Genomic DNA, 23,709 nt, shown 5'->3' on the forward strand with positions numbered 1-23,709 from the left:
GCCTTCTCTCTTCCAGCTATACACACTCCTTAGGTAATCCCTGAGGGCTTCAGATATTATCTCTATGTTATGACTCTCACTTGTTCCTTGAGGTTTGAGAAATTGATTTCTCATGCCCTGACCTGTTCTCAAAACTCCAGACTCATATATCCAACTGCCTACTTGCCATCCCCCTTCATCTCCTCATCTGCTGGAGATCTCACACTCGAACGGCTCCCAAACTGAACCCCATCTTTCCTGACTAAGCCTGCTCCTCCCACTCTTCCCATCTCAGCTGATGGCAGCTGCACCCTTCTAATTGCTCAGGCCAGGACCCTTGGAGTCATCCTTGACTCCGGCCCTCCCCCACACCCAGCATCCAATCCATTAGCAAATCCTTTTAGCTCTGCCTCCAAGACCTATCTGTCACTGTTACAGCCCTAGCCTAAGGCTTCACTGTCTCTCTCCCAGATTATTGCAATAACTTTGTAACTGGGCTCTCTGCTTCTGGCTCTGCCTGCCCACTTTATTCTCAATAAGTGTCCAGACTTATCCTTTTAAGACCTAGACAGATAACATCACTGCTCTGCTCCAATCCCTCCAATGGCTTCCCATCCATCTGAGGATATGACCCAGGGCCCTCACTCCTGCACCTACCCTCTCGCCATGCTCCATGCACATTGCCTTCCTGCCTTGTCCTTGAGCATGCTGTGTAGGGTCTTCTCCTGCCATAGGGTCTTCTCTTCCCCCAGGTGTCTTCAGGGCTCTCGCCCTCACCATCTTCTAGTCTCCGCTAAATGTCAGTGAGGTCCTCCCCTCACCACCCTCTAAAATAGCACCCCACCTCCCACACACTCTCTGTAAACTTAACTTACCTTGTTTTGCTTCACAGCCCTATCCCTTATGGCACAGGTAGACTGGGTTTCTTATTTGTTTATTGCCTTTTTTCCCTTGCTAGCATCCACTCCACAAGATCTTGTGTTACCCAAGACTGTATTCCCAGAGCCTAGAAGAGTGCCACCACGTAGCCGGAGTTCAATAGAGGTCCGTTGAATAGATGAACAAGTAAAATAACTTTTATTTAATAATAATGGAGAAGAATCTAAGATGCCAGGTGCCTGCCCAGCCCAGGCTCCACTTCTGAGCAAAGGAGCCACAAGCAGGTCCTTCCACATGGTTTGCCATGTTCTGGATCATGTGACCCTGTGACCCTGGCCACTGCTGATTGAACCAGAGATCTGCAATGTTGGCGAGGGCTGCTCCTGCCTCTCCCCGCTGCAGCCCTGCCTCTCCCCACCTCCCTCCTCCCTGTTCCCCAGACAGCTGACACATTTGAACTAAAATGATGCTGCCCAATAGAAGTATCACGGGAGCCATATATGTAATTTTAAATTATCTAGTAACCATGTTTTTAAAATGGAACAAGAGACAAGTGACATTAATTTTAATAATATATTTTATTTTACCTAATATATCTAAAATATCATTTAAACAAATAAGCAATATACAAAATATTAATAAGGTACATTACATTCTTTTGTACTAAGTCTTCAAAATCAAGTTTGTATTATACACTTGACGAGACATCTCACTTCATACTTGCCATGTTTTCGAGTGTTCAGTAGCCACATGTGGCTAGTGGCTCCCATGTTAGACAGTGAGGCTCTAAGAGGGTCACATTTCATGGTCAGGATCAATGTTCGTCTTCTTTGCTTCTGCTTCCTTTCTTCCAACTAGTTGGTTCCATAAGCAGGTCTAGCTTCTCAGATGATACTGGATGTTTCCCACCTGGCAGGGCTCATGCCCTTGAGTCAGGTCTGGCTTCCCTCCTCCATCCTCCATTCCAGCCTCTCCACCTGAGAAGACTGGGTGGACAGACTCCGGGGGAAGAAGCTGGAAGCCTCACTGAACATCCTCAGCTTCAGCCACATTTTTCAAGGCAATTTTTACCATCGTGTGGTAGACAAGGTAATGCTTAATACAAATAGTGCTTTGTTTTCCATTTGGCTCTTTTCCTTTCTGGTATCTTCCCTTAGCAGGGAACCCCTGAGTAGAGAAGGAATGAATGGTAGGATTCAGACACCAAAATCCCATCTGCAAGACCAAACAGGTTTCTGACTCATAACATGACATGACTCGGCAGGAAGATAATGACCAAAGAAGGTTCCATCCTGCACGATGATTCAACTGGCCCAAGGGGGTCCTCTGAGATAAGCTGTAGGGAAGGCAGGAGTGGAGAAACTTCCGATGGAAAGAAGAAAGCAATATCCATGGGATTTGAAGTTATGAGTGAAGGCAGCCCTAAGGGGTAGAGAAGCTGAGTAGAGGGAGGGAGGTTTATCATGCTCTTTGAAGAATAAGCTGTTAAAAGAAAGCAGAAGCTGAACCACAAGGAAAGGAGAACCTGCTGGAGTGGCTGTTGCTTCTGGACAACATTCCTGGTCTGCAGAAAGTCTGCCTGCAGTGTTTTCTGTGGTCCCCCACTTGCCCCTGTGTCCTGCAACACATCACCAGCATCTGGGGCACCCCAAATGCACCTCTATTCTTTATCACCCAGAAAGGCTTACTCATCCCTTTTCACCACAAATGGCTAAGGCTCTGTTGATGGGACAAAATTGTTTCTGGCTCCTGTATTCCTTGACCTTATTCTATCCCAGAGCTCCTCAGCTATTCAGAGAAACAGCATCCCAGAGACCCATTCTCTCTTTGTCTTCAAAAATATCTGGACATGCCTGAATGCCAGGGGTGGACACTTAAATTCAGGCTGGGAACTTCCCCCCACATACTGGTAAGTGGAGGGATGGGTATGGGAGCAGAAAACCCAGCTCTGGCTCAGGCCTGGTGAGATGGCGCCATGCTGTCCACCCCATCACCCAGCAGGGCCCTGGACCAGGCTGCTCAGACTCCACCGCCACCACTAGTGCCCTTTATAGTCAATGACTTAGCAACACTTGGCTCTTTTCTTTGCAGACCTCATTATGGAACACTTGTTAAGCAGTTGTTATTTAAAGTTCTCTGCTGGGTGTTATAACAAGGGCGGGTAGGTTAGTTTATGTGGATGTGGTGCTTTGCCCTCTGGGAGCTTGAAATCTTATTTTGAAGAGAAAATAAGAAAATTTTACCTGGGAAAGATGAGATGATATCATTCCCCATGGTTTAGACTTTGGTCTCTGAGAGCCTCTGTTGCCTGTATTAATGTTCTGGTTAACAACATAACTGCTGCCAATTGTACTATACTCTGTATTGTCAACACCTTCCTTGTGGATAATCTGTGCTAAGCCACCTTTTAAAGTTTTCTTTGCTATTATTGCCTCCTCCCCTTAATTAATTCCTTTGTTTAACGTCCATGCAATATTATCAACATGTTTCATTTTATTCCTAAATGCAGCCTGCAATCCAACAAGAGATGGAAAAAAGAAAACAAAACACCTAATTACCTTTAAACAGTTTGTCAGTTAGCTCTTCAGCACTTGCAGCCCTCTTCTACCTCATTTTTTGTCACCGCCACCCCAGCACTCACCTCTGACAAAGAAAACAAAAGGGAATGAATAGAACGATCTCAACAAGAAGACAGCCTCTCTGGTTTATACATGGCTGGAGTGAGAGAGATGCTGTCTGCACTCCATGCCAGAGGCAAAGGGAATGAGGAAGAACTGAGCAGTGCCGACAGAGGTATGCCACGAAGAGGGACCTAGACATTGACCTACCCCAAGCTGAATAGTCACAAGTTGATTTTGTTTTTTAGATATTTTTCAAATGATGATACAAAATTCTAAAACATCAAAAATCAAAACTACTCTTACGATTCTCTTTATTTTGGATTTTCATGCTTCAGTTTCTACCTTCACCCCACATCACTATCATTAATGAATGGATGTAATATGCTCTTAAAACAGTGTTCCTCTTTATTTGTAGCGAAGAGCCCTTACCGGAGAGCAAGTTATATGCCAGGAAATCTCCTAGTTTCTCAAAGTGCATTGTGAAAGTCTTTTAAAAAATCTATACCCAATTCATTTTAGTGCTTTTTTTGTTAAAAAATTACTATCCACCTCTCAGTTATTTTTGGAGAACATAAGGAGTGACAGGAATTCTGAAATCAGGGAACAATAGCCATGCTGCAAAAGACTCAATCTGGTGGCCAATACAACAATCACGATAATAATAATAATGGCTCTATCTATTAGGAATTGTGTTCAGCTGCTACAAACAGAGACCAGACCACAGTGCCTTGAATACACATGGGTTTACTCGTGTAAAAGAAATGTGGAGGCTGGTAGGGTGCCTCCCTCATTATCAAGACACAGAAGTCTTTTATCTTCCTACTTAGCCATCTTTTTTTAAAAATATTTATTTGTTTGTTTGCGCTGGCTCTTAGTTGCGGCAGGTGGGCTCCTTAGTTGCAGCTTGATGTCTACTTAGTTGCGGCTTGCTGTCTACTTTGTTGCGGCACGTGGGCTCCTTTCTACTCAGCCATCTTTGTTTCATGGTTTCCATTTTTAAGATTCCAGTACATCTATTGGTATCCCAGCTATCATGTCCATATTTCAGACAGGAAGGATAAAGAAGGAGGAAAGGGGGAAAAGGCACGTGCTAGCTGTATATCCCATCCTTAAGAGGCTGTTCCAAATCTATTGCTTTATTTCTTTCCCCCACAAAATCATTTTGCATCCCATCAACCTTATATAAATATTTACATTTCTAGTATATTTATCTTAACCCGAAAGTTTCCTGTAGAGACTCATGTTGTCTTTGCCGTTGTTGGTTGTCCAATAATATCCAATCTCCTTCTCCTTTTGGAGGACCCCCCTCCTCGTCACTGTGTGTCCTCTTATCAGGAACAGGGCCCTGCTTCCCACTACAAAACCCAAAGGAACCATATCCTTCCCTCCCTGCCTTTTGATAATTGTGAAAACATGGGACCCACCCAGTCAGTCATGACAATCAGACACTACTATTCAGTAGCTTCAGTCTTAGAGAAATGACACATGAAAAAGGAATGAAGAGAACTGCATCACAAAGGGGTCAGCAGCATCTAGCAGTGGAGTCCAGTGGTGGCACAAAGTGTCCAGCAGCAAGAGTGGAAGTGCTCTGGCCAGACAAGTCCTGCTAAACGCAGTTGTTGAGCTTCCTATTCTTGGTCCTCCAGTGCTGCTCAGTTCCTGTCTGTCTCCCATACCTGATCCTCTAGCCACTTGATGGTTCTGGGCTCCCTTTGTCTTTTCAGTACACCCTGTTTTGCTTAAGATAGCCAGAGCAGGTTTAGTTTACATGCAACCAAAAGCACCCAAACTGATAGAATTAAGGATATAGGTACTATTATTCTAGTCCATGTGCTTTGGTTACCAGAAATAGAAGCCCATGCAACTTACCTCAGATGGATGCAAGGCCTAAGATCACAGACACAGAGACTGAGGCACTGTGGGAGAAGATACTGGGAAATTGCTAGGAACAAAAGCTGACCCTCAGAGGCCACATGGACGCTCAACTCTTTCAGTCTTTTTGCATAAAATCTCTTTTCCTCTGCTTTATTGGTCAGCTTCCTTTGTTTACTCACAGTTTCTTTATCTCCATAACTTTTATTTCCTCTTTCTGGATTCTTACATGGAATCTATATGACCTTTTTACAGATATGCTATGATTGAAGCATTTCCGTTTCAAGCTCCGTATCTCTTTATCTAAAATCTTGACAGAAGAACTGATGAGGGATTAGATAGGGATATACCCCAGTCAACTCAGCTATAACAGGGAAATGGGGCTCATGACTGGGTATATGCCTTCAGTGGGGACTCCCAGATTAGGTCTGTGATCAGTGAAGGCAGTAGAACCATTCAAATACAGGGACGCATTGTGATGTGATGTACATGATGTTGTGCTATGCTGTGATATGAAGGCCTAGGTATGGCACAGTTTTTGCAAGGCATACCTGAGATGCTCAATCAATTAAATATTTTGAGTACCCACCATGTTCAAGGTATAGGACTAGAAGCTGAGGAGATTATAAAGAAGATAACATGTGCCTTCCCTCAAGGACTTCACAACACACACATACACACACACACACACACACACACACACACACACACAAAATGTTAAGGAATGAATTAACATATACCTGGTTAACTGTTAAACTTGTATTACCCACAAAGTGGTGGAGGAATTCAAAAGAAAGAAAGGTCATATTGAGCTCTGGTGATACGGGTAGCCTATATAGAGATGTTACCTTGAGGGAAGAGGTGGAGTTTATTGATAAGAGATAAGATTATTGATAAGAAGAAAAAAGGTGGAGTTGATTGATAAGAGGTGAGAGATAATGAATGGTAGGAGTCGGGTAGAAGTGTGGACATCTGAATGGGCTGAAAGACAAAATTTGAAGCAGTGAGACCTAGAAAATGAAGATCATCCATTTTAAGATTTTACCTGGTACAATCACAGTACTAAAGTAACCTGTAGGTTTATCAACGTATACAAGGGAAAAAGGGAAAGACATGTGAATTTAAATTTGAGAAGTGAAGATGGGAGACTTAAGATTCTGATAATGGCAAACTATATCATTAGAACCAAATATGATACTGAAAATCTGAGGAATATATGAGAACATCTGCTTGAAGCATCAGAGAACTAAACAAACAAACAAATAAACAAACAAAAAAATAGGGTAAAATTACTGCTCCAGGATTTGGGGGAAATGATGGAACCCCTGGGAGATGAACTGGCATTTAGGGCTGCTTTTCAAAACCCTTGGGATGTTTACTAACTCCAGAGGGGGTGACCTATAAGCTGATAAATGCCTCTAACTGTCTTGTGGGGTCAAAAAAATAAAAAAAGAGGTTACTAGCCTAGAGGTCAGCACACGAAAAGTCCTGATGAATTCTCTTGGGTTGGGATTCAAAAGAATACAGACCTTCCTAGGGACTTCAAATAATTTCAGAACCTAAAATTGAACTGAGATTATCTCAAATTGTTAGTTCTCTCAAGTACCTAGCAGAAACAAAAATAAATCTTCTTTGGAAAGGGATAACATTTTCAACCTCAAAGTATTCCTACAAGCAATTTTGCAAAACAATACCCAGCACACAATCAAAAATAACCAGCCATATGAGGAAAAAAGACTACATGGACAACACTAGCAAGAGGACCAAGCAATAAAATCAGGCCCACAGGGGCTACAGATATTAGTTTTATCACATTTAAACTGCTAAATAATTGTGCTTCTTATGTTCAAGAATATAAAAGAGAAGATCAAAAATTTTGGCCAAGAACTAGAAACTTTAAGATGGAATTTCTGGAACAAAATACTATAATAATTGAAAGTTACAATCCAACCCAACTGAAAGTTAAACAGCATATCAGCAAAGATGAAAGGATAATTCATGAAGAAAATTTCCAGAAAGAAACAGGAAACAAAGGAATGAAAAATACAAAGGAAAGAATAAGAGATATAGAAGATAAAATGAGAAGGTCTAATATGAATTTAATTAAAGTTCCAAAAGGAGAAGAGATGGAAAACAGGATAGAAGCAAAAGTTGAAAAGACAGTGGCTAAGAATTTTCCAAAACTAATGAAAGACATCAAAATCATGGGTTCAAGAATTCGCATTAAGGATAAATTCACAACTAGGCACAGCATTCATAAACTTCTGAAAATTAAACACACACAAAAATATCTTAATACCAGCCAGAGAAAATATCAGGTTACTTCCAAAGGGCCCCTTACTCAATATCTAAAGAATATCTACAAATCAATTAAAATTAAAAAGACAAACAACCCAGTAGAATAAAGGACAAGAAATTTGAACAAGCACTTCACAAAATAGGATATCCAAAAGGCATAAACTTACAAAAACATGTTCAACTTCATTAATAACAAGAAAATATAAATTACAATTATAATGATATTCCATAACACACTCACTAAAGTGGCTTTTAAGTAGACAATATAAAGTGTTGATGAAGATGTGGAGCAAAGGGGACTCTCATACGCTTACGGTACAACAACTTTCAAAAACTGAAGTTGAACAAACCTATACCCTATGACTCAGTAATTTCAGGCATAAGCACCGAGAAATACATATAAGAAAATTCATGGCAGCACTATTTGTAACAGCTCCAAACTGGAAACTACATAAATGCCTATGGATAGCAGGATGGATAAAGATTGCAGTATATTCACACAAAAAAGCAATATGCAGCTTTATTGGGAAAAAAAAGCTTTGCTAAAAATAAACTCACTGCAGCTACATGCAATAAAATGAATGAATCTCAAACAATGCTGAGCAAAATAGTCAGACACAAAAGAATGCATAATTTATTATATAAATTTCAAAAAGCATGTAAAACTAGTGTTTAGGAATGTATAAATAGTAGTAAAGTAATGATTTCCATAAAAGTCAAGGGATTAGTACCTTTGGGGACAAAGAAAGGTAATGATTATGGGGTACTTCTGAGGTGCTCAAGTGTTGTTTTACATGTGTTCATTTTGTGATAAATAATTGATCTGGACACTTTTGTTCACTTTTCTATGTTAAATTTCACAGCAAAAAAATAAAAGTTTTAAAGAAAAGAAATAGGGTCAGGCTTTCTTATAACTGTTATATATTGCATACTTACTGTGTGTCAGGCACTCCGTTAAGCATTTTACATAAACTACTTTATATAATCATCCTAATGAGCCAGAGAGGTACATTTTATCTCTGCCCCTCTCCCCATTTACTGAGCCTTAATTTCCTTAACCGAAAGATGGGAATAATATTATCCCACCTCAAGAGGTTATTGTAGGAACTGAATGAGATATATGCAAAGAGCCTAAGTGTCTGACACATAGGAAGTTCTATTTAAGGGTTAGCTATTATTTAATTAGCGTACTGAGACTCAATGAAACCAAGTAGCTTGCACAAGTCCACACAGATAATGAGAGAGAAGCTAGAATTTGAGCCAATGTCAGAGTCAGAGCTGGTGCCCTTTCCTCTTCACCAGGGTAGTGGATCCCTCTGTGTGTTTTATGTCAGACACCAAAGCCATTCACTTGTAGAACTGGGGAGCTGAGACTCCAGCTGGCCTCAGCCTGCCCCTTCCTCTGGGAGAGCAGTGGGATTTGTTCTCTATGTGAACTGACATCACTTATTCACCTTCATTTTTTTAAGGAGTGTAGGTTGTCTCATTTCGTATCCCAAGCTAACTTAGTAAAGGAAATGCTTTTTCAGTGTGGGCAGCCAGAGATGATGAGCTCTGTAATTGTGCTTTCCATGAGAGGAGGATCACAGCCAGCCGTGAGACTCCTCTGCAGCCCTTCTAAGCAACACTTGTGGGCTCAGAACCACTATAATGGCAACAAGCATCTGAAGATGGACAGCCTGAAAGAACCCAGGGCTGGTTGCTTAGCAGATGCCAGAGGACTGAGTTGGTGGAACTCAGAGAAGTGACTGATGGAATGGAGATGGGGAGAGAAAGCAGGGCAGGTGCACAAGGGGAAAGAATATTTCTCTTCATCTCAGTTTTCTCCTTTCTGTCTATTTTTGCCATATCCCATTTGAATGAAATTATGTTTTTTTAATATATATATTTATTTATTTATTTTTGGCTGCATTGGGTCTTCGCTGCTGCACGTGGTCCTCTCTAGTTGCGGCGAGCAGGGGCCACTCCTTGCCACGGTGTGCGGGTCTCTCATCGCGATGGTCCCTCTTGCTGCAGAGCTCAGGCTCCAGAGCACAGGCTCAGCAGTTGTGGCACACGGGCCGAGTTGCTCTGCGGCATGTGGGATCCTCCCGGACCAGGGCTCGAACCTGTGTCCCCTGCGTTGGCAGGCAGACTCCCAACCACTGCACTATCAGGGAAGCCCTGAAATTATGTTCTTGAAGCTGGTCATGGTTGTCTTTCCTTCTCTCTCCCACTTACTCTTAACCTAATCCCACTTGTTAAACCAACCAAGACCCTATAATATTTTACAGTTTACAAAGAGTTTTCACATGTATGATTTCTCATAAAAACTGTGTTGGAGACTTCCTGTTTATGCTCTGCCATGTAAAAAGCTTGGAAGTCGTCACTCACCTTTACAACAAGAAAACGCTGAACAAATGGAAAATCAATGTCTTTTCTTGGACCCATCTGAGGAACACAATTCTGTAATTCTATTGGGCATTATCTTTAGACTCGTAGCCCTGTAAATATGATGGGGAAGAGAAAAGCAAAACAAACACACAAAACATTGGTTTCTATCTGACACCTGCTGTCTATTCAGAGGGTTCATATCTGATCAGAATTAATGTGGCAGATGGAGCCAAATGAATAGTGACTGTTACCTTCCTGGAATTATTTCAGGTTATTCTGTATCTTCAACCATATATCAGGAAGAATAAAATGGGAAACACACATACAGAGTGTAATCATTTATGAAAAAAGATAACTTAGAGAAGTCATGACTATAGATCTAGCAGACCCAAAGCACCAGGCCCAGACTCTGATGAATTCTATGAAACATTTAAGAAAGAAATAACACCAATTTTCCACAATCTTTTCCAGAAAATGGAAGCAGAGGGAACACTTCCTAACTTATTCTACTAGGTTAGCATTACCCTAACATTAAAACCAGTTAAAGACACTACAAGAAAGGAAAATTACGGCCAATGCCTCTGATGAACATAGCCACAAAAATCCTCAACAAAATATTAGCAAATCAAATCCAACAATTTATAAAAAAAGAATTACACATCACAACCAAGTGAGATTTATTTCATGTATGCAAGGCTGGTTCAGCATTCAAAAATCAACCAATGTAACCCACCATATTAACAAGCTGAAGAAAAAAAATCATATGATCACAACAATTGATGCAGAAAAGCATTTGACAAAATCCAACACCCAATCATGAAAAATCTCTCAGCAAACTAGAAATTAAGAGGAACTTCCTCAACTTTACAAAGAACACCTATAAAAACTTATAGCTAGGGGCTTCCCTGGTGGCGCAGTGGTTGAGAATCTGCCTGCCAATGCAGGGGACATGGGTTCGAGCCCTGGTCTGGGAAGATCCCACATGCCGTGGAGCAACTAAGTTGTGGAGCCACAACTACTGAGCCTGCGCGTCTGGAGCCTGTGCTCCGCGACAAGAGAGGCCATGACAGTGAGAGGCCCGCGCACCGCAATGAAGAGTGGCCCCCGCTCGCCGCAACTAGAGAAAGCCCTCGCACAGAAACGAAGACCCAACACACCCAAAAATAAATAAATAAATAAATAAATTTATTTTTTAAAAAACCTAAAAAACTTACAGCTACCCAGAGTTAATGGCAAAAGACTGAACACTTTCCATCTAAAATTAGTAACAAGTGAAGGATGTCCTCTCTCACCACTCCTATTCAACATCATACTGGAAGTCTTAGCTAATACAATAAGATAAGAAAAGAAAACAAAAAGTATACAGATGTGAAAGAAAGAAAACTATATTCATAGGTAACATGATAGTCTATGTAGAAAATCTAAAAATCTACAAAACAAAAAATGTGGAACTAATAACAAGTACAGCAAGGTCTCAGGACACAGGTTCAATATACAAAAGTCATATGCTTTCCTATATACTGGCAATGAACAATTGGAATTTGAATTTTTTAAAAATACCATTTACAATAGCACTTAGGTATAAATCTAATGAAATAGGCATAGGATCTGTATGTGGAAAAATACAAAACATTGATGAAATAAGTCAAAGAAGATCTAAATAAATGGAGAAATATTCCATGTTGATGAATTAAAAGACTCAGTATTGGTAAGATTTTGTAACAGGAAAGAACAAAATCTGACTCTATGTTGGATCTGTTTCTTTTACTTTGACCTTTGCTTTCCACTGCTTTTATTCTGCCTGTAGCTATAGGCATACATAATGGCCTGCCTTGGGAACCCTGCCCCTCTGCCTGAATGTTAACTAAAGTGTCTTTGTTCAGCTCACAGGGAAACACCCTGACCCTGCCCACCTGTGAATGGCTACAGAAAAGAAGAAATTAACACAGCCCCTCCCTGATGCTGGCCAAAACCAGGAGCTATTTTGCAAGACTTATGGCCTTTTTACTTTACTTCCTCACCTCCTCCCCTTCTTTGTTCTATAAAAGAAACTAGCATCCAGACCCTGATAAGATGGTACTCTAGGACACTAGTCCGCCATCTTCTCAGACGCCCGGCTTTCTGAATAAAGTCGCTATTCCTTGCCTCAACACGTTGTCTTCTGACTATTGGCCTGTTGTGCAGCAAACAGACTGAGCTTGGATTTGGTAACAATTTCAGTTCTTTCCAACTTGATCTCTAGATTCAATGTAATCCCAATCAAAATCCCAGCAAACTGTTTTGTAAATAGTAACAAACTGTTTGTAAAGTTTATGTGGTGCCGTGGACTGAATTGTGTCCCCCTCAAAATTCATATGTTGAAGTCCCAACTCCCAGTGTGACTCTATTTGGAGATAGGGCTTTTGTGAAAGTAATTAAGGTTAAAAAAGGTCATCAGAGTAGGGCCCTGGTCTGACAGGATTAGTGTCCTTATAAGAAGAGACACCAGGTCTTGCTCTCTTCTACCATATGAGGACACAGTAAGAAGGAGGCGGTCTACAAACCAAGAAGAGAGCTCGCACTAGAACCCAGCCATGCTGGCACACTGATCTCAGACTTCCAGCACCCAGAACTGTGCGAAAATAAATTTCTGTTGTTTAAGCTACCCAGTCTGTGGTGTTTTGGCAGCCCAAGCAGACTAATTCCTATGGAAAAGCAAAAAATCTGGAGTATCCAAAACAATCCTGAAGAAGAACAACAAAGTTGGACAACTCACACTGCCTGATTTTAAGACTTACTACAAATCTACAGTAATCAACACAGCATGATATTGATGAAAGAACAGACAGACACATAGATCAGTGGAACAGAAGCAAGAGCCCAGAGATAGACCCACACAAATATAGTCAACTGAGTTTTGACAAAGGTGCAAAGGAATTCAATGGAGAAAGAAGTCTTTTCAATATAATGCAAAATATGAACCCAGAAACAGACCTTACACCTTACACAAAAATTAACTTGAAATGAATCATAGAACTAAATGTAAAATGCAAAACTATAAAACTTCTAAAAGAAAACATAGGAGAAAATCTACATAATATTGGGTTTGATGATGAGTTTTTAGATACGACATCAAAAGCACCATTTATGAAAGAAAAACAGTGATGCTGGACTCCATTAAAGTAAAAAAACTTCTGCTCTAAAAAAGACATCGTTAAGAGAATGGGAAAAAAAACCCCACAGACTTAGAGAAGATATTTGCAAAACATATATCACATAAATGACTTCTATACAAAATATGCAAAGAACTCTTCAAATTCAACAATAAGTAAACAAACAATCAAGTTAAAACTAAAGCAACAGCCTAAGTGGCCAAAGCTGGAACTATTTAAGCAATAAAATAAGTCATGTAGTATTGGATTAGAACCTAAAGTGTAAAATAAATATCCATGAGCTCATACTGATATAAATAAATGGCGGAAAAGAAACAAAATCCTTAGTGCAGAAGAATCCCAAGTAATTTATGTAGATACTTTGCCCTCAGGGAGATGCAACATCACCCCCCGCCCCTTAAGTGTGGGCTGTGCAGAGTAACTTCTTTCCAAAGTGTTTAGTATGGAAAGAGGTCAAGGGGTGTAAAGCAACTTATTTCTACAGGAGTAACTTCAGCCAAGTGATCAAGGTCAACATCAACAATGATAAGCCATGGTGATAGTACATATCCTGATATGATGTGATGAAAATGGTACTTTACCTATGTGGTCTTCCTCCCCAAAACCCATCAAGAGTAAACACCAGACAAATCCCAGTTGAGAGACATTCTACAAAATACCTCATCCATATCATCAAAACTGTCAAGGTCATCAAAAACAAAGTCTGAGAAATTGTCACAGCCAAAATGAGACATGACAACTAAATGAAATATAGGATCAGAAATATGAAGAACAGAAAAAAAGACTTTAGATAAAATTAAAGAAATCTAAATCAAGTATGAATTATGGTTAATAATATTATACCAGTATTGGTTCATTAATTGTGACAAATGGCTCATATAATGTAAGATATAGTAATAGGAGGAACTGGGTGCAGGATATTTGGGAACTGTGCTATCTTAGCAACTTTTCCATGAATCTAAATATATTCTAATATAAAAAGTATATTTTTTAAAAAAATACTGGGCTGTGGTTTTTATTATTTTCCCCATTTTAAGATCAGGAAACCAAGGCTCTGAAAAGTTGAATGACCCTTTCCAGGTCCCAGGGCTAGCAGGCTGGCCCAGGAGGCCAAGTCTGTTGGACTCTAGATTCTGTGGTTTTCTTTTCCCTTGGGCTATCAAAAGTTCAGTTTTCTTATGCAATCATGACAAAAATAAAAGGGCGAGGCAGGGGACTCAAAACGAAAGAAAAAAAAGCAACATTGCAGGTCACATTAAAAGGTAGCGCACAGTATTTACAACAGCCACGATATGGAAGCAACCTAAATGTCCATCGATAGATGAATGGATAAAGAAGATGTGGCACATACACACAATGGAATATTACTCAGCCATAAAAAGAAATGAAATTGAGTTATTTGTAGTGAGGTGGATGGACCTAGAGTCTGTCATACAGAGTGAAGTAAGTCAGAAAGAGAAAGTAAGTCAGTAAGTCCATATATATGTGTTAGCACATATATATGGAATCTAAAAAAAAAAAAAGGTTCTGAAGAACCTAGGGGCAGGACAGGAATAAAGACTGAGACGTAGAGAATGGACTTGAGGACACGGGGAGGGGGAAGGGTAAACTGGGACGAAGTGAGAGAGTGGCATGGACATATATACACTACCAAATGTAAAACAGCTAGTGGGAAGCAGCCGCATAGCACAGGGAGATCAGCTCGGTGCTTTGTGTCCACCTAGAGGGGTGGGATAGGGAGGATGGGAGGGAGACGCAAGAGGGAGGGGATATGGGGATATATGTATACGTATAACTGATTCACTTTGTTACAAAGCAGAAAGTAACACACCATTGTAAAGCAATTATACTCCAATAAAGATGTGAAAAAATAAAATTAAAAATTAGAAAAAATTTTAAAAATAAAAAAGGTAGTGCACGGGTTTTGAAGGTTACTAAAAATTCTCATTTCCAGGTGGTAACGTGGCGACCCGCGCTGTGAGCCTCTCCTGGGACAGGTGGCCGGTCGGCTGCACTAGGGGACCTCCACCAACACACACTCACACCCCGGCCGGGAGGCAGCCCTGCGGCCCCGCCCTGCTCGCAGGCGACGACTCGCCTGCCCCGGCCGCGGACTCGGGGTTCCGGGCGCCCTCCCCGAGCGCCGCCGCCGCCGCCCCCTCCCTGCCGGCCGAGACCCTGCCCGCCGCGCGCCGCGGCCTTGGGCTCCCGTGGGGCGCGGGGGCGCTGCCTTCGCCCGGCAGGCGGCTCCCTTTGTCCTCCCGGAGCAGCAGCGGCGCGCAGGCTGAGCTGCCTTAAATCTCTGCACCGCTGACAGCTCTGTAATTGCGTCTGCCCTCAGTAGCTTGTCAGAGCCCTTCTGGTTTGCCCACCTTTTTTCCTTTAAACTCAAAAAATGCTCCCTCCCTTGCTAGCTCGCTCTTTTGTGGTTATCCAGGGTGTCTGTGAGTGAAAGCGTTTCATGATCTCATGCTGATGTACCAACTTCCCCGGGGACCTCCTGGGGCCTTAATCAGCTGGGTCTGAAAGCCAGCCGGGCTCTAGGACCACGTCTGCCACCGGCTGCCCCAGGGCCACGTGGATGCTCCCCTGCGACCGACCAGAGCCACCCATCGCCCAGGGCGGGGACGGGACACGTTTGCTTGTGCCCAGGCTGCCACTGGGCTTTCCTTGAAAAGTTGAAGTAGGTTCGCAGGTCCCATTCACCTCCCCCCGAGGTGACGCTGAGCTAACACCTGCCCTCGTTTTCTCACTGCCTGAAAGACACCTTCCTACCCTCCAAAGCCAGGTTCTCAGGTCACCTCTGGGCAGCCTTAAGCACCCTGGCATCCTCATGGCTTCCCTCCTCTGCACTCCCACTCCCTGGGTTCATTCCGTGAACGTGTGTGCAACCCATGCTTCTCCCACGACCACCCAGCAGGCTTCCCTGGCTTGTTTCCCATCTGCCCCAAGTAAGGTCAGAGCCTTGAGTTTATTCCCAACCAGTGTGTGTGTGTGTGTGTGTGTGTGTGTGTGTGTGTGTGTGTGTGTGTTGGGGCACAGGGGGTGGGGGGAGCGGGGGGGGGGGGGTGTTCCCAGCGCTGACTTCTGGTATCTTCCATTTTCCTCCGGCTCTGGCTCATGGTGGTGATGTCTCCTCTTGCTGGCAATACCCCCCAAGGCCACCCCTAGTCTGTGAAGCTACCAAAGCCAGTTGTCCTTCCACACGTCCCTGGTCCAGCCTGTCGTCTCCCCCTGCAGGCCGGTGCCGCATGGAGGCAGGTCAGGATGGAGAGGACTGCACACCAGCTGGGGGAGCAGCTGCTTTTCCCCAGGTGGCTGTGGGTGGGAGTGGGGCACCGAGACTGAGCGTCATGTGCTGGCAGAACACTGAAGGCCAAAGTCTAGGCCACGTGCATCCAAAGGACCAGGCGGAGACAAGAGACAAGGCCCGAGGGAAAGGGTGAGCGAAGGGTATGGTGAAAACAGGCAGATTTAGAATGAGGCTATGAAGCATGCGCTGTAGGGCCTTCTCACTTGCCCGGGGCCCCTTCCCAGGCTCTGCACCTGACTCTGTATTCCAAGTGTGACATTTTTTTCCGAAAGAGGGTCTAAAATTTTGTAAGCTTCAGGTCCCACAAAACCTGACTCTGTTCCAGGTAGAGAAAGTAGAAAAACTGGAGATGCAGAATAGTGGAGCAGAGGACGGACTACAAACCAGCCAGTTCCAGATATGGAGCGAGGGTGCCCACAGCTGGGCATCAAGAACCAGTGAGTTCATTTAAAAAGCCTGGAGCAGAATAGACAGACCTAGACATACCTGAAAGCTGCCGGATCCATGGCCCGGGGCACTGCCGTTTCTGTCCTCCAGAGGCCGCTCCAAGTGAGGAAAATACCGGTAACTCCCTTTTGTGCCGCCACGTGAGTCAGGGCTGGAGTTAGCCTATAGTCGCCATCGCAGGAACTGGAAAAAGGCACTCCTTCCGCTGACACGGGCAGCCCTCACCAAGCTGCCTCTGGGAAGTGGAGCTCAGTCTGAATTTCAGCCCCTCTCACCCCCGAGCTGAGTGCCCTTGTGCAGTAAACAACCTACGTAACCCTGCTGGGCAACCTAACTCAACATGGTTGAGTTAAGCATCCATGTCCCAGAGATTTTAGCCAATGAATTCTTCCAGTTCTTACTCCCTCACTAGTTCAGCCCCCTCACCCCCTCCCGTGGAGCTCCAATATAAGCCCGTGTGAGCTAAATCAGAGGACAACCAGGATAAGGCACTGCTGATGGCAGCAGACAGACAGACAGCAGTTCAAATCCCAGTTCTGCCATTCACTGCTTGGTTAGCCTGAGGCAAGTCCTTCATCTCCTCGAACCTCTGTTTTTAGCTGTGCAATGAAGTCCATAATGTATTCCTCTAAGAGCTGTGGAGAGGATGAAAGGAGATAATACGGACATGTCTAAGGTGTCCGGTCCGTAACAAGAACTCAATTGATAGCAGCTAACTGCTGAGTGATAGACACTTAAAATGATCCCCCACCTCCCGCCTAGGATGAAGATGTCATACCTCCACTCTTGCCTCAGGGTGAGTCCCCCAACCTCATCAGTGCCTCATACAAAGAGATTCCTAAGGGTTTGTTTAGCAGGTCCTCCAAAACTGTCTAGACAAACTGAGACACCTACAAAACAAGTCCTAGTTAGCTGCATGAGCATCTGTCTCACATGTTAGACTGTGTGTCCCTCAGTGACAGGAAATGGTCTTATTGATCTTTGTGTCACTGAGTACACCTGATCATTAACAGCTGTTGCATTAAAGAATGGCCATCAACTCTGATGTCAATTGCCTTCTCATGCGAGGTGGTCCTTCTGGGCTGCTTCGTTTCTTCAGGTTCTGTCTGCAGTCAAAAGACAGTCCTTACAGAAAAGAGACTACTACTTTAAGACCCCGCAGTCATGCCTGCTTTTATTTAAATAAACTTATCAGACTTAGATTCTTTATAGAGAACAAGTTTTAATGAAGGAAAAAGCCTGAAGAGTTTGAAGGTGGTTCTTAAATGTTTAAAGATCCAGTGAATATATTATAGATTTTTGTAGAGGGAAGCCCTGCTAGAAGTGTCCGTGACTAATGGCTCTAATGACAATATCAACAGATATTTTTTAATGCTTTCCATATGCCGACCACACAGTACTAAGTACTTTTATGTGCACTAACTTAGTCCTCCTAACCACCCTGTGAGGTGGATCCTATTATTTTAAGTTGAGAAACTGAGCCACGGAAAGGTTAAGTAAGGTTAAGTGTGTCCAAGGTCACACACATTGCTGTGTGTGTGACCATAAATGGTGGCGCTGGAATGTGAATCCAGCAATGTGGAGCTAGAGACCTTGCTGATTCTTCCTTCACTCTGCCACCTCTAACTAGAGGTTCAGAGGTCAAAGCTGCTGGCACAGGTGTCTGACCATCCTCCAAGTCAGGCTGAAGAAACATCTCATAACAAGGCCCCTCTGAAACCACAAGAAACAAGGTAAAAATTAGACAAGAGGAGGGAAATTATTAGTATTTGCAGATATTGTGATTGTATGTCTGGAAAACTGAAGAGAATCAACTAAAAAGTATACCAACAATAAGATTGAAATAACTTTATAAAATTAATTTTTAAAAAATCAATAGCTTTTCTAGAAACAACAGTCAACCAGAAGATTTAATGAAAGAAAAGATACCATTTAGACTTGTAATCCAAAGGAAAAAATTTCTAGTAAAAACTTAAGAAGCAATCTGTAAGATCCATATGAATTAAACTTAAATAATCATCTAATGGCAAGTAAAATGTTTAAATAAATAGAAAGATGTTCCCTTTTCTTGAATAGAAAGATTCCTTACAAAGATGTCCATCTTCCTGCTTTGATCTATAAATTTAACATGATCAATACCAAAAGAAGACAATTAGGGGAGGGGCAGAGGGAGGGCGGGACTCTAAAATTCATATCAAAAAATAAAATGCAAGAAAAGCCATGCTATGAATGATAAAGAAGAGTATGGGGGACGTATTAGCCATATCAGATATTAAAATATAAAGTCATTGTAATTAAAATAGTCTTACACTGGCTCAGAAATTAATAGCCAGATGAATGGAAGCAAATAGAAAAACCAGGAGTAAACCCAAACATATACATAAATTTGGTTTATGTGGAGAGAGGTTTTCAATACAATAGGAAAAATATACATTATTCAATAAATGCTTTGGGATAACTGGCTGGACCATCCATTTCTTCATGCCAAAATTAATTCCAGATGGATAAAATATCTAAATGTAAACACATAAACCATAAGAGAACTACATAATTTTGCAAATTATAAACCATAAGAGCAAATTACATAATTTTGTGGAAAGCCCTTCTTTAAGCAAATCACTAAACCCAGAACACATAAAAAAGTGAATAAATCTGGCTATACAAAATTTAAAATGTCTTCATGACAAAAATATCATAAATCAAGTTGAAAGCAAGCAATAAAAAAAGTATTGCAAAAACATTACAAAGAGTTAATTTCATCACATACATAAAGAGTTTTAAAGATATCAATCGGAAAAAGCCAAAAACCCCAAAAGAAACAAATTTTTTTGAAAACATCATTACAGGAAAAAAAAATACAATTGGCTTTTAATCATGTGAAAGATATATGTCACTTATATTAGAAGAAATGCAAATTGAAATCACAATGAGATTTCGTTTGTTTGCCTATTAGATAGGCATAGAGCAATAGTTTGATAATGCATTGATTGGAGAAACAGGCACTCTAATGAATTATTGTTGGGAGTTCCAAACAGTACAACCTGTTAGGAGGGCAACTTGGCAGTATGTATCAAAATTTTAAATTCCACCTCTAAAAATGTATATGATAGATAGGATACACAAGGATGTTCACTGCAGTGCTATCTATAGTAGCAATAGAAAGAACATCTAAATGTGCATCAGTGAGAAACTGATTGTGTAAATTCTGGTACAATGGACTATGAATATAGCCATTAAGAAGAACAGGCAAACCTATATGTATTATATATAACAATCTCCAAAATGTTTAGTGCAAAAGGCAAAATGCAGAATAGTCTGTATAATATTCTACAATTTGTGTTTTTTTAAAAAGTCAGTTACGTCGATACATACTTGTACATACAGTAGATACAAATTGGGTGGCAACCATTTGTAGGTTACAAAATCAATTTAGTGATTTGTAACGAGTGTTCTTTCATGCTTGCATGTTTCATTTGGGGTTTTTTAATGTTTTATTTAAATATTGATTAAATCGTATTTGATATCCTTATTATGTTTTTCTATATCATATATGGTAAAGGTAAAAATCGTTTTGTGTGACTTTGTTACAGTTATATAATTGTATAGTGGGTTATGATGGGAAGTATATGTCTTACTCCGGGTTATAGAGAAAAAAATGTTTAAAATGCATTAGTATCAATTTTCTCTGGAAAGACAAGGAACCAATTGGTAAATAGTCTTTGGGGAGACTGACATTGGGGACTGTGGGGTCAGAAGTGGGAAGGAGAATGACTTTGCCTACATATCTTTGTACTATTTTTATTACCTATTCAGTTTCCTTTTTTAAAAAAGAGGATGAGATAAAAACAAAAAGAAAAAAAATTTTTTTTAATTATGTTTTTTGTAGTAAAGAAAATGCTCTTACATTTCTTTTGAGTGCATGCCAGGAAAAATACAGAACTTTTGGACCTCACTGTTTTTATCCTATCTTTTGACCTACAGTTTTACCCCCTGACTCCAGAGACATTTTTCTCCATGTTTACCAATACATATTATACATTTTACTCAAAATTATACCAACATTAATGTACTTCCTTCCAGAGAGCAAGTCTTTTCAGTTATGAACTCCACTGAGTTGATTTAAATTCTGTTTTATATACTACTACCCTTAAATCATTTCCATTTTCCCCTACCTGTTTCCTTTTAACAAAATTAATTTTTATCAGAATTATTTTCCATATAACTTTTTAAACAAATATTGATCGTTGATAAAGTTTATCCATATCAAATAATGATTAGTTATTATTTCTACCATTAGGAAGTTTCCTTTACCACCATTTTGAACAAGCCCCATTTTCTTGAATCCAATTTTGCATATCTAAATTGTACCATATGGATCCCTACCAATAAAGCATGTGTAATTTTAGTTGCTGTCAGTTTTATTTTGTGTTGATTATTTCAACCACAGATATTCATTATGATTTGGCTAAATGTTTTATAGCTAATCTATGAGAAAACTGTAAGCATTCTTCCTAAGATATTCCAGGCTTACTCTGTGGGCCAAGACTGGCCTGTTAGATTTTGAAGCTAATTCTTTGATGTCCTTCTGAACACTTTGAAAGATGTTATACTGTCTCTCCAACCCACTGAAAAAGCCAAAAACAAATTGCTCATCACACAATGGTATCAACAACTCTCAAATTGATTGATGGTGTCAAAACTCATTGTGTGACACCTAACAAAGTACCTTTACTGTGGGGTCCAAAGAGTAGAGTCAAAACATCCTGAGCAGGCACTGTGCTAGGGGCTTGGGTTGTAAAGATGAAAAGACCAACTCCTTTCCTTCAAAAAAATTTGTCTTATGGGCAGTTCAGATACCTAAGAAATAAAGATACCATAGTGAATTAAGGCTAATGGTGATGTGCTACAAATATCATAAACGAATTCTGTATGTTTGGGCCCCTGAGAATAGGAATGAATTTATCACAGCGAGCTGACGGAGTTTGAAGCTCTGAGATCTGTCCAGCTGAGAGCTTTGCTCTGGTTAACAGGACAAGGTGTGCTGAGATGGGGGCAGGTAAACACAGAGAGTGGAGATGGAGTGAAGAGTTTAATGCCAGGATTCAGAGAGTCCTGTGTAGACAAATTTATGTTTCCTTCCATATATTTCCTCTCTGGCACATTTGTCTCTCTTCTTGGAACTTAAATCTGGAACCTGAGTTCCTAGAGATTCTGGACCCGACTTTCCTTACTGTCCCCTTCCACGCCCTTGTCCCATCCTTCCATCAGGGCTTAGGAGCAGAGCTTAGAGCCCCACGTAACAGAGGCTCAGGGAGCTGACCTCCCAAGAGGAGACCGCCATCCACCCTGCATCAGGACTGTAACCGCCCTCATGAAAACCTGTTTAAATTCCACATTTTTCTTCCTTCCTCCAGGGCAGCTTTGGTTGGCTTGGCTCTTAAACTATTTTTTAAAGAATGAATTTATGCCCTTGGCAAATATTAATGCTAATCACAGCATTAATTCCAGGGTTTATTTAAATGCATAGTTTGGGGCTTTGGTCAAAATGTGCTTTTGTCTGCAAAGTTACTCTATTAATTTTCTTCATTGGACAGAATGTTTGACAAGATAGTAATTGTTTTAGCAGCCTGTTTCCTGCTCAGAAACAGTCAGACTGAAATGCCCACCACCGAGGCTCATAGATGCCAGGCCCCTACTTCTCCTCCTCAGAATTTCCCATTGGCTGCCTGTGGCCCACTCCCCATACACATGAGGAAAGACTGTGGCCCAGCGACGGTGGGAGAGCTCTCAGTGAGCCTCCCCACCCATTCTCCCTCTTAGGCCTGACCCAAGTCCACTCTCCCCAGCAGTAAGGGAGCTACAGGGCCAGAGAAAGCCCACACCTCAGGCACCCAGGGGTCGCAAACCCAGCATCCCCCCACAGGCCACACCTGAAGAAGGAAGGCTGAGGAAGCAAACAACACTCTCTGCAAGGAGCTGATTGCAGGCAGGTATTAATGCTTTGAAACATAGTATTATTGGATTGATTTTAAATAGACGTTTCGCTTCTCTTTAGTAATGAACTGTGGGCTCAAAAGGGAGCCGAAAGAAATCAAAAGAAGAAAAGAGAAGAAAAAAGAAACAAGAAAAACCACCTCCCCACCAAAGTCTTCCTAGGTTATTGCTCAAGAAGGATCTTTAAAATTCTGTTTCAAATTGCTGGGTCTCTGGCAGCGCAATTGTGATAAACTGATGAATGTCTGTTTACACCGAAACATAAAACATATGGATGGTTATTTAGAGGACAAATGCATTTTGACAGATCTCTAATTTCATTCCACTGATAGGATGTATTTTGTCAAACTCTTCATTTCATTTGAGACACAGTCGCTTTTGGATTCCTGTCCCCTACCGTGGTGGAAATGCGTTCATCAAGCCCTCCAGCACCAAGATGGGATTAAAATATTGCCATACAACTCTACTTAAAACCAAGAAATATCGTAAACATCTCCCATTACCCACTCGCACAAGAAATATTACCAAATAAGTATCTTTGTGCACCCAACTGGGTAGCAGAGAGAATTATTCAAAAGTCTTCAGTATAGATTGTTGGCAAATACCAGCCACCCATGACATATTGAATTACATAAGAGCATTAAAGAAAAAAAAAAGGAGTTTAACTCCCTCAGTGCTTGATGGAAGAAGAAGGAGGCCCAAGGTTGTACTGGAAAAGTTCTATGCTTCCTTCATGTTTCAGCTCAGGAGCTACCTCCTCTAAGAAACATTTTCTGACTTG

General features: G+C 41.4%; 1 long non-coding RNA gene across 1 annotated transcript; it reads right to left on the reverse strand.

Annotated features, from left to right (window-relative positions):
* Positions 1 to 1,417: 1,417 nt before the first annotated feature.
* On the reverse strand, positions 1,418 to 15,732 carry LOC309605922. The gene is made up of 2 exons (XR_014231577.1): positions 10,023 to 15,732; positions 1,418 to 3,501 (listed from the first exon to the last, which is right to left on the reverse strand). It is a non-coding gene; the product is annotated as an uncharacterized lncRNA (long non-coding RNA).
* Positions 15,733 to 23,709: the final 7,977 nt, after the last annotated feature.

This window comes from Balaenoptera borealis (assembly GCF_965194805.1).
Source record: "Balaenoptera borealis genome assembly, chromosome: 11".
NCBI classification, from domain to species: Eukaryota; Metazoa; Chordata; class Mammalia; order Artiodactyla; family Balaenopteridae; genus Balaenoptera; species Balaenoptera borealis.